This window comes from Dermacentor andersoni, chromosome 3 (genome assembly GCF_023375885.2).
Source record: "Dermacentor andersoni chromosome 3, qqDerAnde1_hic_scaffold, whole genome shotgun sequence".
NCBI classification, from domain to species: domain Eukaryota; kingdom Metazoa; phylum Arthropoda; class Arachnida; order Ixodida; family Ixodidae; genus Dermacentor; species Dermacentor andersoni.
Genome location: NC_092816.1, coordinates 108,479,836 through 108,494,581, shown reverse-complemented (window position 1 = coordinate 108,494,581; position 14,746 = coordinate 108,479,836). Strand labels below are relative to the sequence as shown.

Sequence of the window (14,746 nt, the reverse complement as noted above, 5' to 3'; positions counted from 1 at the left end):
TTATACATTAATCGTCGGATGTTCCAGACTAATCACTGAGACCCGTGTGTCTTCTACAAGGTTCTACATTATTCGCGTCGCGGACACATGCAATCACTTTTCACAAAGTTCGGTCACAGACAGCGGATGGAACCATCGATAACATTCCAGAAACTTCCGATACATGCAGGCGCGTCCTGTGCTGTGCGATAACATTTGTCAGGTGGTGAAACGTGTCGCCCGATAAAGACAAGTACACGAGTCAATATCATCTTGAGGCACGCCATAGTCGGGAACTCCGGATTAATTTTGACTACCTCGGCCAGCATGGTACACGGGTAGTTTAGCTTTTCACCTCCCTCAAAATGCGGTTGTTTGATCATGTGACCTCGTGCCTAGCGGCACTGTGCCGACGCCACTAAGAAATCAGGCATGAAAGCACTAAAGAGAAAAATAATTTCGGATGCATCTGTAAGTGACCTTCCTACAGCTCAAGCGATTCAGTCGTACTGTGACAAGAGGCTAAGTAAACTGTAAAAGGCGCAAGAGGAAAAATTTGTGGCAGTGCTGCCTTGAAGTCGCCACACCACCTTGCTGTGACGTCATGGATTCTGATGGTGCCTGCTCAAGTGTAGCAATTTTTATAAAATATATAAGATACAATATATTTTTATAAAATACAATTTAAAGCTAATTGCCTGTATGTACGATTATCGACTCCGTAGAGGATACAAACAAGAAATAAATAATGCAGTCAGCTTTTTAAGAACACTAGCTGATCTAAAAATCAACATTGCAACATACACGACAAGGACCAGAGAGTTTTGGAAATTAGAAACCGTTATAACGACATATGGACAACAAACTCTCCGTAACAACCAGCCAAGGCTACTGAATAGATTACACAACGAAACCAATGGATAGGAAAATACCTCTTTTAAAGCTATGTATAGTTATTTCTGCCTGCACTAGATTATTACCCCGGCTTTCGCAAATTTTTTTTCTTATTGAAGCTAACAAGTCCCGTTGTATAGATTATACTCTTCGTTTTTCTTTTGGGTAGTTTCTTTGAGAAATGTTATTGTTACGGCTTGTGTGTTGATTAGATCTTTTTCACCCTCATTTTTTTTAACAGTTGCAATACCTATCATTGATTTTTTTGTCCTTATTGGCTGGAAATGTTCTTTAGTAGGCCCTTTTGTTAGAGCACATTTTTTTCTTGAGATTGGAAAGCTAAACGCTATTTAGTACACCGCGCTTCAGCAAAACCCCACGTACCGAAGCCATTTATATAATAAAGAAATTGACGAGCTCAGTGGTTCTTGCGAAAGACTCGCAGTTTTCAGAAAAGTCTAACGCGAATGTAGCCCTTATGGCATCTAATGTCCTGAGTGCGTCACCCACATGTAAGCGTGGTGACGGCTTTGCTTGTAGGAAGGGCGGCACCAATGGCGATATGGTCGTATCTATTCAAGTAAATTTAGCCTAGTAATAATAGCCGGCCATTGCTGTGGCTGGAAACGTCTAACCAACTGATATCACATTGAAAACACAGCGAATAGTGATACTTCCTGGTGAACGACCATTAGCCATTCTTCAGAACTGTTATAAAGTAGCACAGACATGTAAGGCTTCTCTCCAGTAAACTTCCGAGGGTTGCAGTCGTTGAGAATGCAATAGTTGGAAGTATACAATGATTTAATGTTCAACTACAGATCATTTCGCCAACTAATCGCGAACGGCGACTAGAGAAATGGTGTGTGAGCACATTTTTATTTTTTTTAAGTAAACGCATCAATGAAATACATTTCACAGTGCCACGAAGCATCTAAAATCTGAACCTGTCCCCGAATGACAAAAAATGATACACCCGACAATGTGGCTGGGATATGCGTTGCGCATGTTCGTTCGTTGTTATTTGGTTGAATTTTCTGAAGTTCTGTGGCCAGAACAGCGACTTCGTATTATAGATATCCCGTTGTGTTTTTGTAAAACATCCGTGTTCTGCAACTTTAAATTTTAACAGGAGTGAGTTCGAAACCATTTCCGTAGGCACACCAGAGCATCCGCTCAAAATGTTGTCTGACCTGGTAAACGCGTTTTCGAGTTGCCTTCAGGACTTCTAGTAGGGCGAGACACAGGTATACTCAGCGCTGCCTGACGCAATGCAGTTTTTACTTGATAAGGTGCACTCCAGACGTCATAGACGCATGAATATCCGTTGTAACCATCCTCTTCTACGCCCCATTAAAGGGTGGTGTGGCCTCGAAACGAAAACAACATTACTGAACAAGGCCTGTCATCCTCTTTTGCCCTCAAACTAGGCACATATCGGTAATAAGACAAGTGTAGCTGAGCAGACCGCACACAATATCAAAATTCTCGGCCGCTACAGATGAATTAATATTTTATAAAGGTAAAGTACATGGATTTGGACCCGAAATATACATATCGGTATATTGTTCATTTTGTAATCTTTTATATATAAGCTTTTATATTACGTCTTCAAAGACGCTTTGAACCAAATGCCGCATTCCCAGCCTGCTCGTTCTGAAAAGATGGCATTGTCTGAACATTCCTTCACCTTTAGGCTAATCTTGTGGCGACAACATTGCCGAGAAACTTTGTTTACCTGGAGGCGTCACGCATACATTCCGAGTAGACGTAATATGAAAAACCAACTTCCCAAGGACGACCGCAGAGAATATAGCAAGAACTCCATGGCAATTTTCTGACAAACTCGTGGTAACAGGGTTGTCTGTCGCCTCCGCTTTGAGACTGGTACTTGTGCTCAAGTACAGACCACCAGAACTGCTTACCCAACATCAATTGTGCTGAGGATGACATCCACTGCTACCTATTCTCGTAGGCTGGGCACCTCACGGATGGGGTTTGATGAATTACTTCTCTTCAAGCATGCTGATTTCTTTTTCATGGCGTCCAAAGTCTCGTTTGTCCTAAATCGAAAACCTTTACTAGAGGCTTTGCCAACGCTTACCGGCTTCTCTCTAGAGCTTTTGACTACAGAAAATTTCTTAGAATTGCATACGGCTGCCATAGTATAAACTTTTTAATGACATCTATTTTTATTTCAAGATGCATTTTGTGTTAGAGTGTTCGAGTTCCTCTAACGACCAAAAAAACATCATAATAAGCATAGCCCCTCTAAAACACCGCGCATGAAGGCCAGGACCATACAGAGCTGAGAAAATACGTCATTTAAAATTGTGTTGCGACATCAATTCTGATCACACTCACAGATAAATTTGCGATCCTTGACATACTTGAATGAGAAATTTGGTAGAATTAGAATGACATGCTCTTGGTAGAGACAAAATGCCATTCTCGCTAACCTTGCTGTGTTATTAAGGTCTTTAAAGATTCCATTAGCACACTAACGTGCTCACAAGAACGAAAATTTCCTTCGCGGTATTGGAGTGCCTTACGGTACTGAACAACACCCACAAAGTTCGGCAGTTTGTGTTGTCTATGCTCTCAGAATTTGGAGACACAAGACAAGTACCATTTTCTGTAGTGTCGAAACCTGGCACACACATCCCAGACTCTTCCCGAAGGCTGCCATACATTTGTGTCGTAGTTTGCGATTTCATCTGCCTAATATGTACGGCCCCAATGCGCGTGTGCATTTTGTGCGATGAAGACACTTCTGCTGTTCTTTGGATCAGGAGGGCTCAAGTAGAGCCTGTGAATGCGGTTGAGTGTGTGCTTCGTAGCTTCAGTTTGGAGCGTCACGTGTTGAGGACCTGGGTTCAACAAGTGTTGCAGTGTCGCCTCTTACACTTTTTAATCAGAATCTGTATCTGGCTTCACTGGGCTACTGACGTGTAATCCCCAAAAGAAGGTAATGAAGACTGTACGCATTCCGTTAAGGGGGCAGGCAAGATCCGGCTTCTCCAGCTTTCACTCAAGTTTTAATTTATTGGGGGTTCTCTACTTCCAGCAACAGGGAGACCTCCAGGCCACTGCGTAGGATGTATGTCAAGTTGGTAGATGATAGTTCGAAGAAGATACGAATAAATAAGGCAGGACCCTCTCCTTCCTTGCTTCTGCCTAAAGCGACAACTGCTAGCTCACGAGTATAGGCTGTTCAAGACCGCGAGAGTACAACGTTGCCCCGTCCGGCGCTGGGCTGCACAGGCAATACTGCACTAGTGAGCCCACTGTGGAAAAGCAGCCAGCCGTTGATTATTCACTTGAAAGAAAAATAGTAGGGAGAAAATCAAGATAAATCTACCTATAGCCAGCTGCGCAGGGAGCTTCGTGCATCTGTCATTCTTGCACGTGAGAAGGCCCTCCTCGATTTCGCTTAGAACTTGTCGGCAGATGAATAAACAGTCGTAGCAATCCGCGCTTGAGTGAGCTGCTGGTCTCGCAGTGGCGCTGACCGGCAACATCTTTAACGGGTTTGTTAAGGCACATTATCATGTTATCATGAAGTAGGTGCTGTGCTTGCTCGTAGTGATCGCGTCATCAGTGGCACCCTCTATGTCTGGCGTGAATGTGTGTGCGAGGCCACCAAGGTCTGCTTATAAGACGACGGCGACAGTCGACGTTCGGCGTCATGGTGTAAGCCGTATAAAATTTATTGATTATTTATCAAGTTCATTATTCTCTCTTGTAACACACGGAGGCAAGAACTAATCTCATTGATAGCCTAAGCCCGGAAGTGCATGCGCTTCATTAAAAAATTATCATTGGTACATTGCAAATCAACTCTTGAAGCAACTACGTGATGGCATATTATCCATGTTTTTCCAATGAAATTCGCTTACTCTGGAAAGAAAAGGGGCGTAGTTTATTTCGTAGGTTTTGCACGACGCCGTATTCCACACCATATTAGCACTAATGTACAACAGAAAATAAACTGTACGATTTTATATGGTATAGAGTTTTTCATGTCTGAGCCAGCACATGTATACTGCTCAACCTTCGTCATCGTCATGACCACATCCAAAAAAGTTTTCCCGTGCATTCAGCACAAACGTTATATATACATATATATATATATATATATATATATATATATATATATATATATATATATATATATAATGGCTGTGTTGGCTTCAAGTGGAGGATGGATGCATTCTGGCGTTTTGCGGCCAAAACCACGATTTGAATATGAGGCATGCCGTAGCGGGGTCTACAGATTAATTTTGATTTTCAGGGGAAGTTTGACGTGGCCAAAGTGCACGGGGTCCGGTATTTTTGCATTTCTCCCCCATTGAAATTCGGGCGCCGTGGCCGGGATTTAAACCCGCGACCTCGTGCGTAGCAACACAACAGCACAGCGGCTAAGCCACGAAGGCGGGCAATCAAGTGGAGCTCATTGCTTATCGTCCTCACAACGACGAATATACCTATATTGTAAGGAAGATGAGGAACGTGCGCGCAGTCAGCAGCATCGGCAGCATCAAGCGCGCAGCAGAGGCTCGAGCTCGGGGACTGTGCTCGGTGCATCGTAGAACCGGCGGTCGCTACTAACCCCAATAAATCTACTTTATAAGTGGTGGACCGTGCCGGGTAACGTTCCACTCTACCATCCTGGAACTCCGTTCTCGGACGCTACCCTCTGCCATGCCGGACGCCGACCAGCAGACTCTTCCATCGCCACCCGTCCCTTGCGCTGGCACCGTTCGCCAGCGGGAGCCTCCCATCTTCAGCGGAACCGCCGACAACGACGTTGAAGAGTGGCTGTCGTCCTACGAACGGGTGAGCGTTCACAACAAATGGAATGACTCGGACAAGCTGGCTTACGTGTCATTCCACCTCGCGGGCGTGGCCAGTCTCTGGTTCAGAAATCATGAAAGGGATATCCGAACGTGGTCGGCGCTCAAGACGTCGATTACAGAAGTATTTGACCGACCCGCCGTCAGGAAACTCCGAGCCGAGCAGCGTTTGCGTACACGCGCACAGGACACGGGTGAGACATTCACCAGCTATATAGAAGACGTTCTCGATTTGTGCAGGCGCGTGAACGCTGCCATGACGGAAGCGGAAAAGATCAAGCACGTCATGAAGAAAATCAACGATGACGTGTTCCAAATGCTTCTGGCCAAGGACCCGCGCACTGTTGGCGACGTCATCAGCTTGTGCCAGAGCTATGATGAATTGCGTAAGCAGCGAGCTCTGACAAGGCGACACCCCACACCAAATGCGGCATCACTCTGCAGCCTTACCACCGGCCAAGAACAAGCCTCCCTGATAACGCAAATCAAGGATTTCGTCCGCGAAGAAGTCGCACGACAGCTATCTCTGGTGTCCGTCACTCAGGAGTCTGCCAGCACTTTGCCGTCTCATATCCGTAACGTGATCCATGAAGAGGTCGCGGAAGCGCTGCCGGCTGTTCACCAGCAGGATGTCGTGGCTACACCAGTCACTTATGTTACGGTTGCTGCAATGGCCCCTCGCACTGTGCTCGTGCGTCGCTTACAGCAGCCTGTGCACCGCCCTACACCTCCCGTCCCCTGGACTACCACTGCCGTCGCTAAACCGTGGCGTACGCCGGACAATCGCCCTATATGCTTCGCATGTAGGTGTCCCGGTCATGTCGCAAGGTTCTGCCGCTGCCGCTCGTAGGCGTTCGATGACGATCGCCGAGCGCCCTATGTGCCGCCTGATTCAAATGCGCCTTACGGGCCTTTCGACCCATCACCAGCTCGCTCCCAAACTGATCGCCGTCCTCGCTTCGAACGCCTCCGGTCACCCTCCCCACGTCGTGGATCGCTTTCCCCTATGCGTCGACGACCCGTCCCTAACGAAGACGGAAACTAGACGACGCAGTTCCTGAGGCAAGAACTGCGCAAGTGTCGACATGCCGAAGTCCTCCTCCTTTACCTGCCAATGTCATTGATGTGCTTATCGAAGATGACGCTACAGTCGCCTTAGTCAATACCGGTGCCACTGTTTCAGTTATGGATGCCAGGTTTTGCCGTTCGCTTCGTAAAGTGACGACGTCTCTGTCTGGATTGTCGCTCCGAACGGCGAGTGCTCAACCCCTTCACCCTACCGCTGCTTGTACTGCCCGTGTGATCATACAGGACGTTTTGTACACGACTGAATTCATAGTTCTTTCATCGTGCTCCCACGCCGTTATTCTAGGATGGGATTTTCTGTCACGCCACAATGCCATAATCAATTGCGCTCAAGCTGAGATTGAACTTTTCCACCTTGGTGACCTGGCCTCGGTCGATGCTCATCCTGCCGCTAAAATTGTCGTGAAAGAAGACACCTGTATCCCTCCGTGCTCGTCAGCATTCGTACCAGTCTTCTGTAGTACCATATCCGATGGGACGGTCTTCTTCATGCCCTCTCATCACTTTGTTACCCGAAAAGCGCTTCCTTTGCCCTTTGCAGCTCTTGACCTTGCGGTGTGAGCACGATGCCCATTTACAATCATCTTTCATCGCCGCTATCACTGCTCCGCCACGATTGCCTTGGTTACGTCGAGTCGTTTGATTCAACACGAATTGTCTCCGTCCTCGACGAAGTGTCTTCTACTGCCGGCCATGAACTGAGTGCCCTCTCCGTACCAGACTCAACATCGGCGGGTGTGTTCAGCCCATTCATCGCCGAAGATCTGACGCCTTCGCAGCGATCTCAACTTGTCGCAATCCTTCAGCCCTTCCGCCTTTCTTTCGACGTTGCGCAAACCTCTCTTGGCCGTACATCCACAATCAAGCATTACATCGACACTGGCACTCACTCACCCCTGCTACAAAGACCATATCGCGTGTCCGCAACGGAACGTCGCGTCATTGCAGACCAGGTAGATGACATGCTCCGTCGAGGCGTCATTCAACCTTCCCAAAGCCCATGGGCCTCTCCCGTGGTCCTCGTCACAAAGAAAGACGGTTCCATCCGCTTCTGTGTTGACTTTCGGAGGTTGAACAAGATCACGCTGAAGGACGTCTACCCATTACCGCGCATCGATGATGCTCTGGACTGTTTGCAGGCAGCTGGGTTCTTTTCTTCGCTGGATTTGCGGTCAGGCTACTGGCAGGTTCCGATGGCAGAGGCCGATCGCCCGAAAACTGCCTTTGTTACACCAGACGGCTTGTATGAATTCACCGTCATGCCTTTCGGACTTTGCAACGCACCTCCTACGTTCGAGAGAATGATGGATAATGTTCTGCGTGGCCTCAAATGGAAAATATGTCTTTGCTATCTTGACGACATTGTGGTGTTCGCCCCTCATTTCGCAACACACCTGCTCCGCCTCCAGCACGTACTCACTTGCTTGACCAACGCCGGGTTGCAACTTAACTTGAAGAAGTGTAGATTTGCTGTTCGTCAGCTGACAATTTTAGGCCATGTCGTGTCAAAGGAGGGCATTCGCCCGGATCCCGAGAAGCTACGTGCTGTTACTGCGTTCCCAAAACCTACTACTATGAAAGAGCTACGCAGTTTTATCGGCCTCTGCTCTTACTTCCGGCGACTCGTTCGAATCTTTGCGTCAATTATATCGCCTCTCACGCAGCTCCTTGGTGGCGCTAGAGATCTCTCATCATGGTCTCCAGAGTGTGACGACGCCTTCACAACCTTGCGCCGTCTTCTCACGACGCCACCCATTCTTCGCCATTTTGACCCACAAGCGCCAACCGAAATCCATACCGATGCAAGTGGTGTAGGCCTTGGCGCTGTGTTGGCACAGCGTCAACCTGGCCACCCAGAATACGTCGTCGCATACGCGAGTCGCATGTTAACCAAGGCGGAGACCAATTACAGCGTTACAGAAAAGGAGTGTTTGGCCATTGTGTGGGCGCTTGGCAAGTTTCGCCCATATTTATTCGGCCGATCTTTTGACGTAGTGACCGACCACCACGCACTATGTTGGCTGTCGACGCTCAAAGATCCATCGGGCCGCCTTGCCCGCTGAGCATTGGGAATCCAAGAATACGACATCCGCGTGGTTTACCGTTCCGGGCGAAAGCACTCCGACGCTGACGCGCTATACCGATCACCGCTTCCCCCGAAGGCCAGTCACGACTCCCCCTGCGAGTGCACATTATCCTCTCTGGACGTTGACACTATCGCTGCTGCACAGCGTAATGATCCCTGGACTGCATCTCTGCTCGACCTTCTCTCGGATACGTCGAAAGTTCCAGCGTCACGTACGCTTCGGCGCCAAGTGCCTTATTTTGCGATTCGTGACCAGCTACTGTATCAACGCAACTATGCCCCAGAGGGACGCACGTGGTTACTCGTCATTCCGAGAATCTTGCGAGCAGAGCTCTGCTCCTCGTTCTACGTCGACCCTCAGTGTGGCCATGCGGGAGTCTTCAAGACCTACGAAAGACTTCGACACCGCTATTACTGGCGGGTAATGTATAATTTCGTTCGAAAGTTCGTCCGCTCTTGTCATGAGTGCCAACGCCGGAAAGTGCCACCGCACAATACCGCCGGTGAACTCCAGCCTTTACAATGCCCATCCCGACCCTTTGATCGCGTGGGCATAGATCTTTACGGGCCGCTTCCGTTGGCTCCTGCCGGCAACAGGTGGATAATCGTTGCGGTCGACCACTTAACCCGTTATTCGGAGACTGCTGCTCTACCAAATGCTACAGCGCAGGAGGTCGCCAATTTCCTACTTCGTCGTTTTCTCCTTCGTCATGGAGGTCCACGTGAACTTTTAAGCGATCGAGGCCGCGCCTTCTTATCTGAAGTCATCGAAAAACTGCTAGCTGAATGCGCTATTGTTCATCGTAAATGCACTGCTTATCCTCCACAGACTAACGGTGCCACGGAACGCTTTAATCAAACTCTTAGTGACATGCTCGCCATGTATGTCTCACCTGATCACTCTAATTGGGACCTAGTTCTTCCGGTTGTCACCTACGCCTACAACACCGCGACTCAGGCCACTACCGGATTCTCACCCTTTTACCTTCTTTACGGCCGTCATCCTTCGCACACCATCGACACCATTCTGCCCTACCGGCCGACCCATCTGAATGCCTGCCGATCTCGGAAGCTGCCAGACAAGCAGAGGAATGTCGCCAGCTTGCCCGCCGATTCACTTCGGACGACCAGAACCGCCGAAAAGCCGTTCACGATGCCCAGAACTCGACTACCACTTTTCTCCCGGGCGCTCTCGTCTGGTTGTTAGTGCCACACCGCACGCCTGGGCTCGCTTCAAAACTCCTTCCGAAGTACGACGGTCCATACCGCGTTCTCGAGAGAACATCTCCCGTTAATTATCTGGTTGAGCCGCTAACGCCGCCGTCCGACATGCGACGTCGTAACAGCGAAGTCGTTCACGTTCAGTGTCTCAGGCCGTGTCACAATTCTACCATCCTTCCAGAAAACTAAGTCGCCAGGATGGCTCCTCTATTTCCTCGGGGCCATTGTAAGGAAGGTGAGGAACGTGCGCGCAGTCAGCAGCATCGGCAGCATCAAGCGCGCAGCAGAGGCTCGAGCTCGGGGACTGTGCTCGGTGCATCGTAGAACCGGCGGTCGCTACTAACCCCATAATAATATTTGGGGTTTTACGTGCCAAAACCACTTTCTGATTATGAGGCACGCCGTAGTGGAGGACTCCGGAAATTTTGACCACCTGGGGTTCTTTAACGTGCACCTAAATCTAAGCACACGGGTGTTTTCGCATTTCGCCCCCATCGAAATGCGGCCGCCGTGGCCGGGATTCGATCCCGCGACCTCGTGCTCAGCAGCCCAACACCATAGCCACTGAGCAACCACGGCGGGTACTACTAACCCCAATAAACCTCCTTTATAATATATATGTATATATATATATATCCCTGGCTTACGATAATATAGTGATTGTACTGTCAATTATGTGCCGTTGTTAAAATACGGCTGTAGAGAGACGAGGAAGCGCTAATATGCACGGGTCACGTCATGAAACTTTGCGCCGCGCTTCACCCCAAAAGAGGAACATCGTTCCTTTTCTTTCGCACATATTGTAGAAGGCACGATTATGAAGCATCTGAGCCTATATGCAGTAAATTAAGAGAACGGCGAGATAGAGAAAGAGAGAGAGCGTCATTATGATTATTGGGGCAGTTTTCCTGGTGGCATGCCTAGTGTGTCTCTCCGGTTAATTATGATGAAAAAGGAAACGATATGCGCAGTGCACTTCTGTATAAACAAAACAAACCACAACATTCAACAAACTAAAGTAAATCTAATCGACAACAGTATGTTTTAGATCAGACGTGTTGCTAGTCACATGCCAGTAAGGTACGCCATCGAGGCTGTGAAACTTCGAGAAAAAAATCAAGCTCTTCGATTGAAGCTTTCCTTTTATATAAAAGCTGCCCCAAGTATCACAAGTTTACGCAGAGAGCCCAGCGGGGCCTTTTCTATTTCTTCACACTGGTGGTTTGCTGGACTTATGACGCACTTCTGGAGGTTCTATAGCATGTTTTTCTGCAGTGGTTTGAACATGGAAGCCTTTAAGCGAGAGCCATTTTTCGAATTACTGCTGTGCTTCTGTCTTTCTTTTGCTGAAAAAGTAGTACTGCGTTATCGCGTGTTTTGCTCTTGACAAGGTGGTGGCTGCAGTTTGCGAGTACCATGTCGAGTGCTACCACGAACTTCATGACATAAAAAGATGGGAGTATAGACGTTTTCATTACCACGAATCGGGTTTGCAACATGAGAGAGTGGGAAACGCATACAAATAATAATCTGGCTGATCAACTTGCGAAACCTCAGCGGCACCTATACAATGGAATTAGGTAGCACCGCATTTTATTGCGCATTGTAAGTTTTTGCGACTGTTCAATATAACAATGCGACACCGCTTCTCTCACAGAGAAGTACCAAAGTTTTCAAGTTCACAGGTACAGATTAGAACTCGACGTAGTAGTTCTGCGGAAACCCGCAAGGTGGAGAGAAGTAATGAATAAAGGGAAAATCGGACATCCACCCGTTCGTAGCATTTGCTACAAAGGAAACCCATACGGGTTTCTCGAAAGAAAAGCCTCAGAGTTGAAGAAAAATTCGTCCTGGTCCGGGACTCCTTTGCAGCAATTGCTACGAACGGGTGGATGTCCGATTTTTCCCTTTATTCAGATTAGAACTCGAATGCTTAATGAAACTCCATGCATGGTATACCTTGGGTAGCCGACTGAGCGTTGTAAAATAAGACCTAGCAAATAAAATGTATACAGAAGTACACCAAATACAAATGTAAACAATGTATACAAAAGAGAAATAAACAAATGTATACAAAAGAAAAAAGGAAATGATGGAGCCTCTGTAAATTGAAGCTCTTCACAATTAAAGAACAAAACTTTTTTTTGTTGTGCATCCAATACTGTTCTCGCCATCTCTTGAGTACACAATGGTCCAAGAATAGTTCCCGAGCAACTGACCGCTGCGGTCAGTTGCTTTGCAATAGTGAATACTTAGCAATACTAGGATCAGCCGTGGGTCGTCCGGACGGCCGCGGATGGCCGCGGACGGCCGCAGACGCCCCTTTACTAGAAGTATTGGCCGCAGTTTAAGGGAGAGGGCGAGAGGGGCTGTCTCCCGCCCCTCTGGATGCTGTGACCCGACCAAGGGCTCAATAGAAGTTCTCTATCTCTTCATTGAATCGACAAGGCACTAAAGTTATATCTGACACTTCACGCTGATTGAGCTCCTATCAGGGGTACACTGGATCTTTCTGCTGACTCGATATTGCCCGACCGGTTGTCAGAAATATTGCACATGCAACGGAAGGCGTATAAGACCAAGTTGAAAGAATCTGCTCATATATTTATGAATGGCAATGCTAATTTAGTATCTGAAGCACCTTGTCTCGGACGTAAATTGCTAGGTGCTGGTCCTCCGACCCTAGAACTTGCCGCAAAACATGACGCGATTGAGTTGTGGCGACATAAGGTATAAGGCTAAAACCACGCTGGAGCGCTGAAAAAAGAGGAAAGTGATAAACAGAAAAAGCAGCGACGTTAGCCAGGTGCCGTGGACTGCGGAAGGGAAAAAGGGAAAGGGAATAAATAAATAATAGATTGAGATAAGAAACGGTTACTGCACGCACGCGTTCACAGGCTGGAGCTTTCATCCCTCAGTCTGTCACAAGCAGTTGTTCCGCTGTTGAATCTCTAGAAGCACAGCAAAGAGGAGCAGCAAAGAGGACAAAGGAACTTTTTAAGGAGATGAGCATTCTTTGGAACCCCACCCAGTTTTCGTTATGTCACTTGGTATGTCTGCCCCTACGCCATATTTGTCTAATTTTGACAACTCATGAACTAACTTGTGATTGTGTTTTTTTTTGTACGCATGAAAGTGATTCTATATAGTTGTGCAGTGTTTGTCCGCAACGCATTTTTAATCATGTACTCTATGCTTGTCTGCTTTGTTATTCTTGCCATATACTTTTGTGTAACGTGTTCCGTTTTGTTTACTATTTTCATTTTTCGCCCACGACTGCTTGCTCTTCCGATTGCAGTATGTATTAAAAAGTAAATAAAATAAATCTGTTTTTGTCTGTTTATCTGTTTATGCTAATAGTGCATTCCATCTCTTTTATCTCGTGCAATAATAAACCAATTTGAAAAATTATTTCGGTAAAACGATCCCTAGATGGTGTTTTACAACTTACAATGCACAAACGTAATTCGCAATGGAGCCCGGTAAGGGGCCCTTTAAGGCTAAGGAGGTGTTTAACGGATCATCGTCCTTTACTGTCGTTGTACAGCATGACGTTCCTGTTAAGGCGAACGTAAAGAGCAGTATAGAGCATGTGTGAATGGTTTCTGGTGGCAAGTGAGGGAATGCTCGGCTTTTCATCAGTTGACCTTGAGCAGGTAGCGCTGGCACCATTTATACACCGCTGGGAAACGCATTGATGTGCCATCAAAGTGATCACCACAAATCGGCATGTTCTCTTGAACAGGGGAAACACCTTAGATATTGCTCTCAGTCGGCGCTGGGCATATTTTTGCCAGCTTCGGGCGAATCATAAGATCATGGATCCAAATTCAACTGCTTGTCTTATAGCTTATAGCTGTACGAATAGCTTATGTTGAATCTTATGATAGCAAAGCCAAGTTGAAGAATGTCCGGCGAGTGGATCCATTTCATTATTGGCTCCAGTATGCTCGCTGTAATAAGAAAGGAAGCTTCTCGTAAAAAATAAGCAATATATGTTGTAATAAAATAAATCTCAAAGGAGAAAATAACAATACATTCCTGACGCCATGGACGTGCTAACGCTCACTGAAGACATCCTCCAATCAGCCTGCCGGCCCCTTCACGTCCTCGTCAGATTTTCTGAAAGGCGGTTGTAGGAAGCTCGAGGGGCCATGTGTGCTGATACAGCACCTGCCGCCCTCGTTTGACACGTGCGAACACTGTGATAGGTTCCAGCAAGTGTCACCAGTTGAACTTATTTCGTTTCAGGGACTCAATACCGACTCAAGTTTTTTTTTCAGCCTACGTTCGAATCCGTCAACGGCGCTGAAGGAATCAAGGTGATTAAAAAATGGACGGTAAGAATGTCGCTTTCCTGAATCGTCTTTTTGTAATACCAAAACGGATCGGAAGCTATTTGTTAGTAGGAATGGTAGATGACATTGCGGTATTTTTGAAATGTTGCCACGAGAACATTCCAAAATGGGTCCGCACCCTTGCACCCAACCCCATCTGATAGCACTTTTCATTCACTGTGCCTGTCATTTGTGATTCAGTGGACATTGCTCTATACACGCTGAGAACAAAGTCATTGATTTGTTTTCAGACCGCGGCGAAATACAGAAATGCTCCTGTGCCGTGC

At 47.2% G+C, this 14,746-nt stretch overlaps 1 long non-coding RNA gene across 3 annotated transcripts in view; it reads left to right on the top strand.

The window, feature by feature from the left end:
* Positions 1-14,746, top strand: part of LOC140216754 (uncharacterized) — a 28,038-nt gene that overhangs the window by 9,277 nt on the left and 4,015 nt on the right. For all 3 annotated transcript variants that reach the window (XR_011893425.1, XR_011893423.1, XR_011893424.1), the window contains one exon: positions 14,406-14,462. This is a non-coding gene — a long non-coding RNA (uncharacterized lncRNA). The remainder of the gene's footprint in view (positions 1-14,405; positions 14,463-14,746) is intronic.